This window comes from Bombus bifarius, unplaced genomic scaffold (genome assembly GCF_011952205.1).
Source record: "Bombus bifarius isolate JDL3187 unplaced genomic scaffold, Bbif_JDL3187 scf7180000008039, whole genome shotgun sequence".
NCBI classification, from domain to species: Eukaryota; Metazoa; Arthropoda; class Insecta; order Hymenoptera; family Apidae; genus Bombus; species Bombus bifarius.
Genome location: NW_022884409.1, coordinates 962,815 through 978,063, shown reverse-complemented (window position 1 = coordinate 978,063; position 15,249 = coordinate 962,815). Strand labels below are relative to the sequence as shown.

The 15,249-nt window shown below is 42.8% G+C and overlaps 1 protein-coding gene across 1 annotated transcript in view; it reads left to right on the top strand.

Moving 5' to 3' along the window:
- Nucleotides 1–15,249, top strand: part of LOC117207642 (sodium/calcium exchanger 3) — a 121,408-nt gene that overhangs the window by 23,533 nt on the left and 82,626 nt on the right. The gene's annotated exons all lie outside the window — the stretch shown is intronic.

The following is a 15,249-nucleotide window of genomic DNA, read 5'->3' as shown; positions in this document are numbered from 1 at the left end:
GCGTTCTACCGTTCGAATCGCGGATTATCATGGATATTCCGTGGTAATGCGCCATTTGCATAATCGAACGAGTAACTTTTCGAAAATCTCGCTAACTCGTTGTGTTCGACCAACAAAAATAGAGCGTCTGGAATGGGGAGCGCGTCGTTAAATTCAGGATCGGACTAGGCGAAAACGAGGCGAAAACGCGGCGATAAATTTGACGGTTTATTTAAGCAAACTGGGTGGCACCGGGTGAAAGAGTGCGCCAGAGAATTCGTTACACGCCGTTCTACGTACGTGGCTATCGCTTGTATGGATTGATAAATCCATACTGCCAGAGAGCGTTTCTCCGACAGCCGGACGGACTTTTATGCCTGGATGACAGCTTTCGATATTCAACGTCGGCCACTTTTTCCTAGAATGCCACGTTATCGACGCTCATACGCGTCCAATGTATATCCAAACCATTTGCCACGAACGTTTTTTTCCTTCTTCGAAACGCTCGTCATACGACGGACCGAATTCGCGACAACGCGCAGCGCGTTTTCCACGTTTTGTTGGCCAGTGACGCGAACGATTCTCTGTTTAGTCGATCGCTTTTCGTGCATAAACTCTTCCCAATGATCTGTCCGTAAACTTCTTGGAAACAACGACCACGTCGCTGAACGATCGACCTCGACTTGGCCGCGACGCGAACGATGTCATCGCCGGCGATTCGGTCGCGATAAACACCGTTTCGCCAAACGATCGCCGGAACGAAGTCGTCGTTTAAAAACGCGCACGTTCCGCGAAAGTTTCTTAAGCGCGAAAGAAAGGAGAAAGAGAAGCGCCGCACTTTGCGACGAGAGTTGTTTTTCTGTCGCTTAAGTGGGTATAAAAGTAAGCGGTACGAAAGTTGCGATATAGCAGAGCGACGATAATGCACAAGTTGGCAATTGGAAATTGAAACGAGAAAGAGCAATGGAAACGGAGAAGAAAGGATACGTATTTACGTCTGGAGTATCTCTGTAGGCGAAAGTGCTTTTATAAATGCCGTGACAACCCCTCGGAAGCTCTCGATTGCCGCAGGGTGGACTGTCACGCTTTAAAGGGCGTGGTGTCTCTGTGATCGTTTATCCGTGACGCTGTTATGAATATAAAAGCCCGTTAATTGGATTCGATCGCTTAATCGACGTAATTGTTGCGATTTGCTGACAAGCCAAATAAAATATGTAACGAACATTTTCTCCGCTTTTGCGTCGACCGCGAATAAAACGATGTATGTCACGCCGAGTATTTAGAAATTTCGTTAATGTTGAAGTAGATCCCACTTCAAAGAAAACTCCACATCTTTTCTAAAGTTTAGTTTTCTTAGTCCTCGAAGTCATCGAGTATTGTTTAGCACTAAATCGATTTGAAGGAGCTCTCAGCCTTATAGTTTTCTAGCAACATGCCTTGCACAGATGATGCAGCGTGGTACAGACAGTTTATCGTAATGGTACAAATGTAAATGACATGGACCTGTCACGTAAAATTAATGATAAAAAGATAAAAAAGCAATAACTTAACCCATTTGCATCCAAGCGCGGATTATTACGGGCGCTGTGACTGTCTTTTATTTCAGTCGCTAAGTATTCTTCAGATGTGAGAGATCACGTTTGACCCGTCTGTCAGCATCTCGCTTATATCAGTTTATTGTATTGACCATTTTAAAGAATTCCACGACAAATTTCTTATTCCTTATTTTTTTAAGTAAATAATTTTTTCTTTTTTCCTCTGTTATAAGGAATATAAGATGCGATGCATAAGATGCGAGAAAGTAAATTTTCGATAAACTCCATGAAGAATTCGGATGTCATTTACTGCACCTACGACCGCGCGCGCGCGGTTATAAGGACCAGTCCTCTTAAGTAGGGCCATGATGCAAATGGGTTAACTTGACTGTACTTTTATATTTTTCTAGGCTTTTGTTCACGAAAATGACTAAGTATAATATTACAACGAAGTAGCGAAGTTAAAATAGTTGTTCAAATCACGGCCAAGACTGTACACAAGACTAGTCTCGTGGTCGAATGCTTGCAGTTCTTATATGTTGCGTTTGTAGGTGTTGAGGGGCAAGGAGAGGATCCTGATTGTCCTACGTAATGGGGAAAATGTAACGTTGGGCCATGTGCAAAGGCCAGGCCAAAGTCTAACAGTTCACTGTCAGGTAGTATGGAACGACGTGGATTTGGATATGGTCGTTGTCACAGACCTATGGCTTCGAAGCTCTTTCTGATCTGGACCAGCATACACACTGTACTTATACTTAAACTTGCTTAAATATACAGGGTGGTTGGTAACTGGTGGTACAAGCGGGAAGGGGATAATTCTATTCGAAAAAAGAAGTCGAAAATATAGAATAAAAATTTCTTTTTTTTTTATTTTTCCATTGAGACAACGATCTACAGTGAGATCCGTTATAACGAGCACGCGTACCGAGCGAAAATTCAAAGTCGATTTTCTCGAAAACAAAGCCTCAAACGAAAAATTTTTATTCTATATTTTCGACCTCTTTTTTCGCGTAGAATCACCCCCTTTCCGCTTGTACCACCAGTTACAGACCACCCTATATTTTCTATTATACATTTATCCACGCATTTCCTCTCTCTCTTTTACGAGATAAAACCTTTACAAGTGTTCGGGTACGTTCGCGAGCGCCTTCTTCGAAGACGAATATCGTTAGGCTACGATCATCGACAAAAAAAAAAAAAAAAAAAAATGAAAAAATGGAGAGAAGTAAGAAAGCAATAGGAAGAGTAACGAGGTTGCGGATGAAATATTTAGAAAATGTTTCGAGAACTGGAAATTCTCAACGGTTTGATCGTCGACGCGAAAGTCTCTTCGTTGACTCGGAATGGAGACACAGAGGGCAAGCAATTCGCTCGCTCTTGAATAATTCGCCGAGGGTTTGCCTTCCAGGACATAATGCCGATCTTGGCTGCAAGTCGTGTTTAAAATTTCAAAATTCGGAAGCCGCCTCCGGGACGAACTGCCACGCCGGACGAAGAGCAGTCGCTACTTACGCGTTGCCTCCGAATCAGATAAATTTCACTCGCGGTCTGCCATTGTAAGTATCCTCGATCTCTCTCATTGCGAAACTTCGCTGGAAGCTCGTTAATTTCTGAACGCCGTGCTGGAAACTTGCCGCGAAATTTCAACGTTCTCGAATATTCCCGAGTTAATTAACCTCTTTGGGCGTCTTTTCACCGGGATTCAGCGACGTGGCCATTGTTACTTCATCATCGAACCGTCACAGTGATTATATTATCATCACGGGCAGAATGTCTCTGCCTTTCTATCAGAAATTGTAAGAATTTTCGCATGCGATTTAAACATCGTCGATCCTTTTCGTGGTAGCGTAATTCCAACAGAGTTGCTTCACCTCGATTCGAATGATCCGGCTATTCCAGCTGCGTGTGATCCAAATCTATTGTCAAACTGTACATTCCATAAACGGTGAATACGTATAACGTCTTTCTGTCTGTTCCAGTCGCTACAAAAAGTATTCAAAAGCCGCTTCGTTGAAAAGTAAGGACACGTTGTCGGTCTATTTTCTCCTCGAAGGAGTCGAGAATATTCCTAGAAAAAATCGTGTCCCCATTTTGCGAGAATTGCCACGCGAATTACCGATTTATTGAAATTTAAGCGCGCGCTATCACAATAGAGCCGTTCGTCGAATCCGTCTAACCGATTGTTCGGCCGTAAATTTAATCGGACGCTCGAGTCACGAAATTTCGGGGGAAAAACGCAATTCGACTATAGGTAGCCGCTCTGAATGTAGAAAGGTCCCTGTGATGTACCTACGCTGCGTTTCTAATTAAGGCGCAGCGGTAATGCGGCCGCATTAATTATATGACGTATCAATTAATCGCGATGGGGGGACACAACGACAATTACTTTTCAAGCCGATTATCTCTGCGGACGTTTCGAAGTGCATCAGTGACACGAGTTCGTTAGCGTCATTCGACGTAGGAAGCTTGATTAATTAGGTAGCCGCCGAGCGATGGGCTTATTTAAACGGGAAATTAATTATCGCCCCGCACACAGGCAACAGAAGAGGCCACGGATAAATATCAAATCCGTGACCAGACGCCGTGCATTGTCCGACTAATCACCGTGCGTAACGCAACAATGTACGTCCGCCCTAACCCCATCGGATACATTAATCATCGTATCACCGATTCATAAAACTCTCATTCGGATGAATATTTTTTATTAATACTTTACAGGCTAACAAGTAAATATGTTACACGCTTTGTTTAAATAAAATTATAAGGCGTACTTTCGTGGCTGACCGTGGAAGAGCGGGGAAAATGAAAAACGTTTCAATTTGCGAAAGCAGCGATGCAAATCGCGAACAAACCACGAAGTGGCGCGTTCGTTGCGACGAAATTTTAATCTCGAAGTCTTATCGCAAGTCTGTGGGCGATTTTCCACGTGGTTCGTCGATGAACAGCAAACGTCGATGGTCGTTCTTCGATATCCACGAAGCTGAAGAAACGAGAGAAGGTCGACGCTTTTGATCGATTTCTTTTCGCAAGCGAATCGTTCATTTTGCAGTTGGGAAGCGATTCAGAGAGTCGGTCATCGCGATTTACGATTTACGATGGCCTTTTCATTACGCTCGCGTGACCCTGCGAAGACGGCTTTATATTCATCGCGGATGTCGATAAGAAAGCGACGTAACTCGCGAGAGTAGAAAACCAAGTTCTAGACGATACGATATCGATATATGTAACAACCATGAACGCGAATAAAATTCTCTGGATATGTTTCACGATTCTTGCAGAACCTATGTATCGACCATTAACTGCGCAACCGTGACCGTTCGCGTTAAAATTTAACGTCCGATTGATCTTTTTCTCGTGACATCAGATACAGAAATTATAATCCGGTGCCCTTACATTCAATCAATTACCAGATGTCTATTAAATTTACATATTTCCCTACTGTTTCTTACGTCGCCGATCAATCAATCTAATCACCGAAAACTGTCTTTGTATCTTGGAGATAAACACGCATTTATCAAATTTTCCAACTTCTGCTCGTCGCAATATTACGATATCGAAGTTAGTACAAACGTGGCTTGTGTTAGTAATCGTATGCTTGACTTTCGCGAAACTACATCAATTCGTCAGCTGTTTTTAAAGGACTCGTAAAGAAATGCGTGTGTTATTTTTCTCTCGAGTTTCCTTATCTGCGTATCTATGTATCGTTGGCAAGTTCTTGCAGAGAAAGTTGTGTAACTGAAAAAGACTACAACCAGGGAAATGCAGCAGGATCCTCTTCCGAAATGTAAATTCATCAGAAATTCAATTGAAAGCACAGTGTCTGTATTAAGAAAAAAACAAGGGAAGAAAAACAGGGTTGTTTTCCCGTTGGTAAACCGGCGAAATACATAGACAGCGCGTGTCCATGTGCGAAACTACAGCCCATAGTGAATGTGTCACGGTCATATATTATGCACAGTCATGTATATAGACGCGTTACTTCGGGAGCTCTAAAGCCTCGTATACCAGGCAAGCAGCATGACTGACAAACTGTAGCTGCACATATGCCAGAGGGGTCGGGTCTCGCAGCTGCGACAATAGACAGCCAACCCGAGAAGACGATAGACTTTCCAAGCTACGGCATCTTGGAACATGATAGTCGACCTGCACCCAACATCGTCACGCGATAATAAAAACCGTGATACAGGAAATTCTCGTAGGGAAAGTTAGGGGCAAAATTTATTAATTTTTTGTCAACTATCTTCCTCCCTATGTACGATGTCTTTGTTCGTTCAATGTAAAATATCGAGTGATCGTTTCGTAGCAGCTCGTATAATATAGCCACAACTTTACTCGAAGAAAATAAAAGACGCGAGAAGCTTGAAATACTTGCACGTATCTTACAGAATGGAAAAGTGCTAGATTTCAATTAGAGAGTACGGGAATAATAGTCTATAATTTGTGTGATATTATATAAATTTGAAGGAAGAAGATGTACGAAACGGGAACGAAGCATGAGTCATCGTATCCCATCAAAGAAACAAAGATTTACAACTACAGAGACTACGACTTTGCTAGCGATCGTTCGCAATCAAAGGGAATAGATAACGAAACGTAAATCGTTGAGAAATATTACAGATAGCAGAAGCCAGGTCCGAGTAAGGTGTCCGATGCCGCGTTCGTCTTTCGATCGGGAGTAGCCAGGTTCGATCTTAGCCAGAGCTGTTGGGTTCAGCCATGAATTTTATATGACGGCGTTGAAATTTCCCTATCTGCTTGCCATCCCTTGCCCATTCACCTATGCAGCGGTCTTCCGACAATAAATCTTCACGCTTCGAAGGTTCCTGGAATTATTAAGCGCCCCACCCAAAACTTGGAACAGCCGGGAATACTATCGATGCCAACGAAATCTGTTGGAACACCCGGTACGTACGAGCCACGTTTCTGGCGTGTTTCTTCGTGCTTCGCGGAACGCGGTTTCGCGTGGAAACAATGGGCCACGAGTAGAATGCGACTAGAGAAGCCCTCGTTAACACGATATCCACGCACACGCTCCGCTCGGCCATCCGAACTGCGTGTGCACCTCCGCGGAGAATTCGAACTCTCGAGATTTGAATTATGTCAAGTACAGGGGCCGCGCGAACCGACCTTACTCGCGACAACTGACGCGAACTTTTGCCCCGTCATCGGTCTGTTACTGTTAAAAGATAGTTCCGCGTTGTCGAGTGTTTAATTGTTCCGTGTAATACGGAGTTACGGCACGGCCGCACCACTGTTCGCTGTTTAATGGACGGAGTAACGTTCCCCTTGTAATTGTGCGCCATGAAAGCTTCCCCAAGTGCGATCCCATTCCAGTCGTAACGTTTCGACGATGTTCATTATTTCACGACTGATTTTTCGTCGAATAGTTTGTTGCTGATCGACACGTTGCTTCGCCAGACTTTCTTCTGGTATTTTGCTTCCGTCGAATCGAAGGTATTACAGCAACGGTGCGCCAGATTTTCGCATATGAGTCATGAAACATGATGGCTTCACTACTGATTCTTCCTTTTATCGAACAATTTGTTGGCAATTGACACGTTGCTCTGTTGCAGCTTTTTGGTTGTATGGAATCTGTTGCGTATCATCGACTAAAGAGCAACCGATCAGGTCAAACCGATCGGTCGATATGACTTAACGTTCAAGGTGGAGGAGATGGAATAACTCGAGTGTTAGATTTATACGGCACTTTATTTGTATTCGTTGTAGCACTGAACCGAACTAAGTTGGGACTTTGTCGTCCTGTGTCTGTAGTCTTCGTTGCTTGTAGTTGAACTAAGTTGGGACTTTGTCGTCCTGTGTGTACTCTTCGTTGCTTGTAGTTGAACGAAGTTGGGACTTTTTCGTCCTGTGTGTACTCTTCGTTGCTTGTAGTTGAACTAAGTTGGGACTTTGTCGCCCTGTGTGTACTGTCCGATGGTTGAAGCTGAACTCCCCTGGTCCTTGCCTGGGTTCTTCCTGGCCTCGAGTCATTACGTTTACTGCCCTGGGAGGACCGGTAATTCGGAATTTCCTAATGAGGGAAATGGGCCTGTCCAACTAAAATTCCGAACAGAATCGAAGATATCATAGCAACGTCTCTGCGTATTAAATATGAAACGCAATAAGTGGGATGATCTCGCGACTGATCCTTTGTCGAGTGGTTCGTTTGCTTGTGGAACATTTTCCGTGTTAAACCAAGGGGAAGCCTCGTTTGTTCAACGTTTTCAATCACGATCAAGTTGAACCTAAAACCGCAACTCTGTCCAGATAGAGGAAATTTGGCCGCGTAGCAAATTCAGAATTTGGATTTCCTCTCTTCTGAAGAGGTCGTATACAACGATAATACAGGACGATAGCACACCGCGATAGTATGTACATTAGCGTGTTCACCGAGATTGCCGGTGTAGGAAGGTTCCATAAACGCGAGTGCACGTCAGCCTGGGTTTACGCGTGTTACCTTCGAGCGGCGTTTTCCCCGAGGTTGACGCAATCTCGATGACAAAAAGCCAGGCTGCCGCGTCGGGGACACTCCCGTCTTAAAATTTACGCGGCTCGCCGAGAGTGTCTCTCGACCGCGAAAACGCGCGACCAACATCAACGAGGACGCGAAAGAAAAGGAAAAAGAAAAAAGGAAGGAAAATAGGGCATCGCGTTGGAGGTGTATCGAAATGGATCGCGGTTACCGCGCGAGATCTTCCATCGAGAACGCCATTATTTATACTTCCAACCGAGTACCGTGATATTTCAAAGTGACGGCTGTCGACATAAAGAAGCGGGGAGAGGGACGATAAAGAGCGTTTTGATTAACCGTCGGATGGCAAACATGGCAAAGGGTGGGTAATCCACGAAAAATCTCGGCTGGATCTCGCGCACGAGCAAACCATTTTTGCTGTTTTAACGGCCACTACCGTGAGCTGGAAAATACACAATGGCCAAGTGGTTTTTCTGAATTTGCACGGACAAAGTAAAGAAACATGGATATTCCAGGAATTATTTCAAATGATTTTTAAACTTAATCAGCTTCGGCGAACACTTGCTGAATGTTAAATTACGCTATACCAAACGTATTATAATTTACTTTTATTTATGCCATTTTCTTGCCACAGATTTATGGAAATAAATTATTCGTTTGATAATGTCACATCGAAATAATGAAATTGAGTGAACTAGAAGAATTAGGAGTTGGTCAGATCGACTTCTGCGGACTGTGTGTTTATCAACTATACGGAGGATCCCGTGAGAAAACGATTTTACGTGGAAAAAGTAAAATAAACGTATATTAGTTCACGCAGTATTCTACACAGTAGCGTGGACGTTGGCGTGCTCGGAATATTATTAAAATATCTGCGAGCCAGGAAACAAACGGGAGGCCTCGGCGAGAAATATTATCTTCGTTACTCGCAAGCGTAGCAAAAATTGCAGATAGGACGATGCTGGATAAAAGCGATGGTTTTTGCGAATTCTTTCCTGTCGCATACGTTTCGCTTTTCAGAAGTTCAGCCTTTGACCAGGACCTTACTGAGATCATCGATTTTTCGTTATCTGGCGAACACGTGCTTTGAACTGTAAGTTAGGGACGAGTTTCTGCGAGATGCAACGGAACGAGATCGAAACTCCAGAATCGAAATAAAAGAAAAAGCACTCGTGAATGTTTACTCGTTTTACCTTAGCATTTAACTTTTATCTGTATATTTTCTTTATACATTCGTTTGTTTTCGGACCGTACACCCTACGGTATACAAAAAGTGAGCAGCATGAAAGCAGAGAAAGTGAACTATATCCGATGATGTTGAAGGAGCAAGAGAAAAGAAAATCCGAAGATCGGAACGCGTCAAGATTTCGGGACAATTTATTAAGTCGTTCAGTGTTTTATGCGCAAAAGATAGATTCGAGCTGTAGACGTCGACGATCAAGCGGTTCAAGATTTAAGAAAGGTTCAAGACCTGAGAATAACCCTGGTCATCGAAGGACGCGAAACCAGCCAAAAATCTTATCGGTTGAAGCGAACGAATTATTAAAATTTAAATTCGAATTTTTGCTTAAACGTCATAGAGCTGCGCGATTTTGGACGAAAAATCTTTGCTGTGTTAGGATATACGCCGTTGGAGGAGAGATGCCGTGGAAAGAAAGAAGATTAATGGGGTGACAGTCAGTTTTCAAGATAGCACTCTGAAGAATCCTGGAACGATTCTCTCGCAACGTCTTCAGCTGAATTCGATTCTTTGTTCGGAGGATAAGTCTAAATTTTTGATACACGCGCTCAGAAGAGATCAAGTTTGTCGGATTTGTACTTACGGCGAAGAAAAAGAAGATGTACGCCTTCCACGTATTCTGGACATCGCGGCTCCAATCATACGATCGCGCGAAGAAGATTCTCTTTGAAGGAACTTCGGCTATCTCGAACCGTGTTCTTTCTTCTCGCAATTCTACAGGAATATTCATGAGATTCTGTAACACGTTAGTGAGACTTCCGTTATTATTTATTTACGTAACAAGTGGAGCAAAGTCCCATTGGTGTACGAATTCTATTCTGCTCCAAATACTACGAGTTCGCATCGCCGAGACATTACGACGACGAGACGAGACGAGACAAGTAATCCTTGGCCGCAGAGCAGCGATTGATTTATCGCGTTAAAAAAATCCAAGAAGCGTCGATTCTATTCACTCGGGCTCGTTCTCGCGCGTTTCGCGAATGTTAAATCGAATTCCGGATAGATTGGATTGGCTCGATCGGTCGGTCCAGTTGCGAGATTGGAGACGAAGAAAAGGGAGGTCCGAATGTTCCCTGCCAGCCTGTTGGAATATTTATCCGCGACGAATGTGCACCAATTTCGCGATACAAGTGTGCAAAATTTGACGGCCGTAGTGTGAAATGTGCGACATATCATTAACCTTACCAGACCCGGTCGAATGTCCAGTTTCGACATTTAATTTAAAATTGTACATTCATTTATGTAAATTCTAACTTTATTAAGTGGTATTAATAAAAATTGAGAATTTAATTAGTCAGAATATACGTATAATACAAACAAGTCTTCTACAGTGAGTTTTAAAAGCATAAAAATGCGACAGAGACGAGAAAGCAATTTTATTTTAACTTTATCCTTACAAGGTTCTCACGGAGACGAGGTTTGCCACGATTTTCGAAACGATGCATCGTAATCAAGGTCTCTGCCTTGAGGTAATCGGCGAATAAAATTCGTCCCTCCAATCTTGTCACCGGCAAAAACAAAGTTATGCCTAGTTTTACGAGCACCGAGGACGAACTCCTATTTACGGTGGAGCTCGACCGGATTCTGCAAGAATTCAATTTTCGTATCCCATCTCCTCTGGTCAAGGTTGAGCCGGGAAACGATTCGTCGGCCTTGCCCTATTACAGGGACAATTTTCGTATTGACGGATCGTTTAAGCGCGATAAAAATATCGCACACGTAGCCTTCTAGACTGTTTCCTGTCTCAGTCGACCGATTCCTATCGATTTTTTCCACGCTCCTCTTGCATCTCTACTCTCTTGGGACAAAAATTCCTATGAAACAGCGTTTCACGGTGTTATAAACGTTTATTTACCGTATCGTTACAAGATCGAGCGTTTTCATACTATTCGTAAGAAGATCAGAAAGAAAGACTATGAGAAGAAATTCTTACGTTCGATGATGATCAATTTCAAATTAAACATTCGACGCGACTGCTGTGTAGAAAATTCCAGCAATCATTAGATACTTTTTCTATTTAATCTTATGCGATTCACATTCGAATTCGATTTCCATTCTCTCGTATCACGCCAAATTCATCGAAACAACGGCTGCCTCAAACAAAAGCCAACTACAGCGTATTCGATAGACTAAACCCGCATCAGCGTCAGCAGGGAAGCCGTAGAAGCTATTCTCGAACCGATTAATTGATCTCGAGTCGATGATGAAACGAAGCTCTACGCGGTTCGTTCAAACATTGTTCGATGATCTTTTTAATTAGCATCGAGTGGTAACACTCTGATCAGTGGTTCGTGCAACTTCCATATACATTTCCCTATTCTTTTTATTCAAATTTGACCAATCGTGTCACCCACGTGTAATCCACGCAATCACGTTGATCGTGATGACGTTTCTAACAAAATTTCTAAATGTCTCGAACAACTCAGGTCGCATATTTAGGAAAAGTTTCGACAAGTCTTCGAATACCTTCGTCACGTTCTCTACATTCGATTCGAACAACAATCGGTCTATTGGGATAGCAACTAAGCGATTGCGGATTTTGTCATTACAACCTAGTGACAAAATCCGCAATTACTTAGTTGCCAACCCAATAGCTCGCGACCGAACGAATACGTTTGTTCGAAGGCTATTGAACGACGTTTGACCACACAGATCGTGGTACGAGAGTGTACCATTAGCACAAGAGGGAACGAGGGAACTTAGTCGATTTCGAGGTTGCTAAATAGCATTGGATCAACGAGGACGAACGGCCAGTCAGCGTAAACAGACCTAATTAAATTAATACACATTTGCGTTAACGCCGTGACCATGGTGCTGTAGCGGTGAATAACATTGGAACGCGTGGCCGGTTGGACAATACTCATAACGTGACTGACGTAACACCGCAAATTAGATCCGAAGAGAACAGCCGTGTGGATAGGCGTGTTAGCCCGGTTAGTCTATGGGAAACTTGGACTATTGATTCTCGCGATTACTCCGCTATTTTGGCTGAGTAGAAATGCATGTAGTATCGCAATGAAGTTGAGCTACAAGCAGGTTCTCGTGTATTAAATATAAAGCGAGATAAGTAGAACCACGTTTAACGAGAAATTTTATTAGAAGGAATAAAGAAAGTATAATTTTCAGAAGGACTTCCAGCTTCGCTTCTTTGGGGTCACTGGCTTCTCGAATATCTTGTTTTATAGCATTATGATAACTAAAGATAAAGTAAATTTATACGATAAGTAAATTTCCATAAGAAATAAAATGCTTCGTATAGCTTGATAGAATAATAACACGTGAATGTGAATCCTGAAACGTAATAAACGTGAAACATCTGCATGAGTCAGAATTGACCCAGCTTTCGAGGGCTGAAGACCACGTCACGCATACAACACATTCTTGCCACGTGTAGTCAAATCTCCACGTAGATGCACGTCGATCAAACGGTATCGATATTCCACTCTAAATATTTGATGTCTCTCACTGACCTTTTTCATCGCTCATCATGCTCGCGAATTTTCGCTTCTCTTCCCAAGCAGTATCGCCAACTGATTTCTGCGAGAGAGCGAGCGCAAGAGCGAAAGAAGATGGCGAAGTTTCGTTTAAAGATGAAACGCCGCCGAGTCGATCCCGTCGAATGATTAACGAACTTGCAAAGTTCGCAGTTGAACGACACGCTGACAGCCTTGGCAGCAAGTTCGTTTGGAACAATTCGACTTCTGGCCTGATGGCACTTCGGTTTAACGCGAGCGCCAATCTATTTCCTGGGTCTGTACGATGGTTAGTATCGCACACGACCGAGTAGATATCGATCGACACGGTATATACTTGGCTGCAAATTGTGTCTGTACACTCCAAGTCAGCGGGTTATCGTCGCGACGTGGCTTCAAGTCTAAGGTCAGAGCTATTTCAGGAACACTTTGCCTTCGAACAGCGATGGATATCGAATGAAAAATACGCTGTCACCGTGATTCCTTCGCTATATCTACCTTAACTACAAAATATAACTAACACGGAATATGAATATTAAAGCAATTTATATACTAGTCGCGCACTTCCTTCCATTCGCCTTTGCTTTCGACGACCTTCGCATAGTTTTTCTTCTTCATCTCCCATCCAGGCTGCTTGTCTCAGATTTATGGCCCTCCGTGGAGTCTAGACGTTCGCTTTGTCATATAGTTTCTTCCGAGTAATCTTGAACTACACTTACTTTCCTATCTTTAAAACAATCTTCTTTTTTGCTTGCTAATGTTCATCCATCGTTGATCATCGTCTGGCAATCTACTTTAAAAACTGTACAGACAGTGGAAGCGAGCGTCGATTACGCGGACGAAAGGGACGCATCACGAGATGAGCTGCGTTTCAAAGTGTTTATAAGTGTGGCGATGTATGCAACGAGGAACGTTTAGGATGAGCGTCGACGAGATTCGACGTTGTCGGAGCCAGATGGCACGCTAAATTGATTTCGCTGCTACTCTGGATCGATTTGAATTTCAAATTTGAACGTCTAATTTGGCAAAAGCGGTCGGATCGTTCAGCCTGTCGGCTGTTACTCGATTATGAACGCGTATGCATAGAGGCGGCGAGGCCTATGGAAAAGTCTCGTCACGAACTCCGACGTTGTGCAAGTCAAGAGCATGACGAAACTTTTATCCGAAAATTTTTCTCTACCCTCTCGTACATTCTTCGTGTATTTTTCCAATTTCTTCAACATCCACGAGCCATCCACGGAAGTTATAAGAAGCGATGCTTAATCAACGTTTACTTTATCCGCGTAATTAACGCTTCTTTCAATGTTCCGCGAGTTTTGAACGAGATTTCTAAAATAAATCGATCGATCGATGGATACTTTCAAGTAAACGAAGAGAGCAATCTTTTAGACAGACTCTAACGTCGCTTACATATGATTTGCATATGCTTACGTCAGAACAATGGCTACTTTTAATACAAAACCTTTAGAGCAGCGTAGGATCATTAGTGAACATTCTCTACGCCACGATATTATAAATAACGACATTAATAGCCATCGTTTGTCATGCTTGGTCAAGTTTAATATGTCCAACTCCATCAGACACGCGCCTTTACTTTATATGTCGGCATTTAATTCGAGGTTCGGTCATACCGATACAGTTGCTAGAACACGTAATGCAATGCAGCTTCGGTTATCCGACTGCTGTTTAACCCAAGTTTCGTATTATCCGAGATGCTTCGAACTTCATCGTAACTTCACTTTGCCGGAATTTTAACACGAAACATAGGAAAGTGTAAATAGAATCAGACATCGTGAAATTCATTCGATTAAACTTCCAACCGACTAAATATTCCATTAAACCTAAATACCTGTATAACGTTACACCATCGAAAGTTCTCTATGATTTTATTAACGTCAATAAATCTTTCCATATTATCCCAAGTTTCCTCTATCCGAGGTTCAAATCGACGTTCTGATTATCTACCGTACGTCAATTAGACTTATTCCTCGATTGCCTGCTACAATAAAAGACAACTGCTGAAAAAAGAATATGATGTAAGCTTATGTACGCACGTATAGACTTGTAAATTATACTTACGTGCTTATACCACTGTTTAAACTTTGTGGAACAGTACTTGGTATCATTCTCGTCTCGACTTCTATGCTACTTTGTATCGAGCGTTATTTTACGCGTAAAGAGTGTTGAAGTGGTCACCGCTTCTAAGAAAACTCTACATCCGATCTTTTTAGTTTTCTCAAGCACCGAAGCCATAGACAGAGTATAGACGAAAGACTGGGACGAAGGCAGACCATAAACAAGCGACGTTATGGGGTAACACTGCTAGCGTGCGGATCTGGTCCATCTCAAAATTATATTTCTACTTGTAATTGCACTTCTGTATTCAAATATATTTTCTACCTTACAATTTATCCACGCGTTTCTCCGTTTATACAACTAATAACCTCAACAAAGAGGAACCGAGCCAGCGAATAAAAGTGTATGAAATTAAATCGACTATGACAAGAAACGTGCGATTAAATTCCTTTTCGACTTCATTCGGCGGCGAAA